Consider the following 4368-nt stretch of genomic DNA (forward strand, 5'->3'; position numbering starts at 1 on the left):
TTTTTTTTTTTTTTTTTTTTTTTTTTTTTTTTTTTTTCTCTTTGCTCCTCTGACTGGATAATTTCAAGACCCATCTGAATTCACTGACTCTTTCCTCTGCTAGGACAAGTCCTGCTGTTGAACTCCTCTACTGCATTTTTAAATTTAGTTACTGCATTCTTCAGCTTCAGCTCCAAAATTTCTGGTTGCTTCATTTTTACATTCCTGTTTGTTGAAATTCTAATTTTATTTATGTATAGCTTTTTGGAACTCATTAAGCATTTTTTTGGTAGTTATTTTGGGTTCACATATTTCCATTTGTTAGGATAAAGTTCTACACATTACTTTTATTCCTATAATTGGGCCATTTTTTCCCAGAGTTTCTTCTTGTTTTTTGTAACTTCTTGTTGGTATCTGCTCACTTGGAGAACAGCCCCTTCTCCCGGTCTTTAAAGACTAGCTTCATACAGGGAAGGAGCTTCACCAATCAGCACTGTTTGAGTTTTGGGGGCTTCTCAAACCATTTCTGGGGATGTGCCCTCTCTGTTCTATGTGCAGATTCCCGATCAGAGGTTTTCAGGTTTCTTTCCTCAGTTTATAATCTCTTGCTACCCCTCTTGTCTGCCACACCCTGGTCCTTCGAAGCAGCATCACACTCTTGGACTTCTGTTCTCAATGGCCTCCAGGAACCTAGAGTGTGTTGGGCCCCATCGTGTTCCAGCACCGCAAGACAGAAGCCAGTCCCTTGGGCAAGCCCCCAGGAAAGTGGTACTCTTGGATGCAGGGTCTGGTCTCCTCTTTTTCTTGGATTCTTGTGGAGAATCTAGAAGGTTAGAATTTCCACCCTAATCAAATGGCTCCATGTTTGGGGGAAAGACTATGGAAGAGAATCCCATGAATTTCCTTCCCAAATTTGATGCCTCTGGTTCTGTGCTTATCTGGCAGGCAGGAGCCTCTTAACTGGTCTCTGAATTTCTCGCAAAGGGAATTTCTTCATGTATTGTTGACTCACTGTCTTCAGGGCAGAAGGAGGGCCTGGGCTTCATATTTTCAATAAAGAATATATTTCTGTAGACTAGAAATACTATGTGAGAGACAAACAAAGAAGATGGAATCTACCAAACTCATTTTAGGAGAATCAGGGAAAAGAGGGGATGAGAGGAGGGACCAAAAACAGTCGAGAAAGAAAGACAAAGAGAAGTTGGGAAGGAAGAAAATAACCATCTTGGTGTCAAGCAGAGTAGAAAACCTGAAAAAGCAAGTACGACTATTTCGACATCAAGAAGGGTTTAATCTAAAGAATCTAGGGATGGTTTAATATTAGAAAATATTTTTTTTGTAAGTAGATCAAATAAAACACTTGTATTCTACAAAAGACCTGCTTGGCAATCCCAGTATAGAAAAGCACCACCTTCCCTCGCTAAAGAACACTTACCAGATGCCAGGTACACTTGAGGAAGCTGACACAGAAGCAATTACAGTTAAGGCTCACGAGAGGTGGTCTATTATACTGCGACGTATAGTCTCCTATGGAGGCATTTTATTTTGTATGGTTTACACCCCTAGAAAAAGAATCCCAGGTTTTTCCCTCCTGTGTGTTTTCCTCTTGCTTCTTTGTGATCCACAATGCCAGCTGAGGTTGTCAATACAATGAAACCAAACTGAAGGGATGGAAGCAGACTATTCTGCCATTTTCCCAGGTCTTTCAGTTGCACATTAAACCTGGGGCTGATCGATCACTCCACACTTGTTTAGCCTGCCTGTGAGGTTCACAACCATTTTTCCATCCCTGTGATCATCAATGATTTCAAATTCGCCAGTGTAACCATGCTTCATCATCAGAGTTAGAAACCGGACGATGACTTTGGAGCACGGCCTAACAAGGACCTGGTGTTTGCCTCTCTTTTTGGCATGTTGACGCTCTTGAGAGAGTCAGCCTGGACGTTCATGCACCATGATGGTGGCACAGAAAGATGGCGAAAGAGCGTACTGCTACATTTTAATCTTATAGTGGAGATCCTGGCCAAAGAAATAAAATAGAAAATAACTAAGATAAAAACTGGAAAAGATGACGATCAACATTATTTACAGACTAGTATAATCATCTACCCACAAACCCAAAGGAAAAAAATCAGCTTTGTAGAAGTACAAGTAGTGCCAGTATGGCAAGATGTCTAGATGTAAGAGTCTATGGGAAAAATTCAAATATACTTCTATTTACCAGCAGTGACCCACTAGAATAATGCTAATCGAAATTATAATGCCAGAAAAAACCTTACACTTACTTAGAGTAAACCTAAGAAAGCTGTCCATCAATTTAATACAGAAAACTATGTAGCTCATTCTATAATGTGAGAGGAATTTTAATGAGCTGTAGCTGTGACTCACTTGCTTGACACCTGGTTGGTACCAAAACTTAATGAAATGTGGTGTGAGAGCTAGGCATGGTGGTGCTTGCTTACAATCCCAGCAACTGGGAGGCTGAGGCAGGAGGACTGCATGTTCAAACCTAATCTGGGCAATTTAGTGACTTAGCAAGAAATTGCCTCAAAAGAAAAAAGAAGAAAAGGCTTGGAATGTAACTCAGTGTAAAGGGCCTGGGTTCAATCCCTAGTGGGGTATGAAAAAAACCTAAGGAGACCTGGTGAGACTTTGCTCACTATAAGTCCCGGTCATCTGCCCTCAACCCACTCCTCTGAGCATGAGGAGGAAGATTCCCCCCCCTTTATCTTTGTCTGTCTTTTTTCCTGTTGTTTTTGTTTTGCTTTGTTATTTTCTTTAATTATTTTGTGGTGCTGGGGGTCAAGCCCGAGATCTTGTGCCTAGCGCATGGGTGCTCTATGCCTGAGCTACAGTCGCAGCCCAGCTGAGAAGGATGAGCCAGCTCCAGCCACCACCCGGTCACGCTCGGTCTGCAGTGGACTCCTCACAGTTGTTGATCTGTCCACAGACAGATGCACTGGGAGGTCCTGTTCCTGGGCAGACCCCCCACCCCACAGTAGCAGATAAAGAAAACACAACTTTTACTGACACCACACCTACGTTAATTGACACTGGTTGTACCTACAACTCGTCAGGTTGTACACTGTCGATAAGATGGGACGAGTGCTGTAAAGGGACAGCTGTGATTCCAGCCCCATTCCTCTACTTGAAGCACCTCAGTTGGCACCAGGGTCCAACTGGAGGATACGAGCTTCATGCCTGTCACCATGACTGGAGCTACCAGTATCAGAAATGCTATTAGGTAGCAGGACCAATGTCAACATTGGCTGTAGAATTACCCATCACTTGTTGAGGGATTACTACTTGCACTGTAGGAGTAACCACAGAGTGTGTATTCCACACACTCTGATGATTACACAGATGTCGAATTGCCAGAGCATCCCCACTTTTCAAGATCTAAAGAAGCAGTGGGTCTCTTAGTTACTTTCCTCATTGCTGGGACAAAATACCTGGCATCTGCAACTTAAAGGAGAGGTTTATTTTGGCTCCTTTTTCATTTAATAGGTAGCTGGCTCCAACACAGAACTGCATAGCAATGGGGCATGGTGAAGGAAAAGCTGCTCACCTCACGGTGGCCAGAAAGTAGAAAGAAGGGAGGAGCCAGAAAAGGAGACATATGTTTCCAGGTCACACCCGCAGTGATATGATTCTTGTGACCAGATCCCAACTTCTAACATCAAGTCAGCTATAGCACCACCATAATGCAAATGCTTTTCAAAGCCTCGAGTCTTTGGAGTGACATTTAGTTATAACACATAATGGGAAGTCTCCAACTCTGGTGTGGTACTCACTGTTCTTAAATCCACTAATCAGAGGTAATGAAACTATAGGGAGATTACACTATGGTGTAGTTGGAAATAAATTCAACATTACACAACAAATTGATACCCAGGACTATCATTAGGAGAAAGCTGCTTATTAAAGATGATTTTATATAAAAGCAGAGATACCCATTTCAACAGATGCACAGATCTCAACATAGCAAGATAATGTGAAACATCCTAGAGTTGATAGTGACAGGTTACAAGGACATTGAAGTGGATGAAATGCTTGATAAAGAATTTAAAAAAATTATTTTCTAAAAAGCTCAATATAATCCAAGAGAATACAGATAAGTGGTTGAATGAGATAAAGCAGACAATCCAAGACCCAATGAGAAATTCAACAAAGAGAGATATTTTAAAAGAACCAAACAGATGTCTTAGAAATTCAAGAAGTTAGGTAAAAATTCAGTTGAAAGCCTCAACAAAAGACTAGATCACATAGAACAAATAATATTGGAGCTGGAAGTAAAGTCTTTTGAAATATTACATTCAGGCAGAAATAAAGAGAGAGAGAGAGAGAGAGAGAGAGAGAGAGAGAGAGAGAGAGAGAGAGAGAGAGAAA

The 4368-nt window shown here is 41.4% G+C and overlaps 1 pseudogene; it reads right to left on the bottom strand.

The window, feature by feature from the left end:
• Positions 1-23: 23 nt before the first annotated feature.
• Positions 24-4368, bottom strand: part of LOC104858254 — a 12108-nt pseudogene continuing 7763 nt past the window's right edge.

This window comes from Fukomys damarensis, unplaced genomic scaffold (genome assembly GCF_012274545.1).
Source record: "Fukomys damarensis isolate Sample0158 unplaced genomic scaffold, DMR_v1.0_HiC HiC_scaffold_32, whole genome shotgun sequence".
Classification (NCBI taxonomy): domain Eukaryota; kingdom Metazoa; phylum Chordata; class Mammalia; order Rodentia; family Bathyergidae; genus Fukomys; species Fukomys damarensis.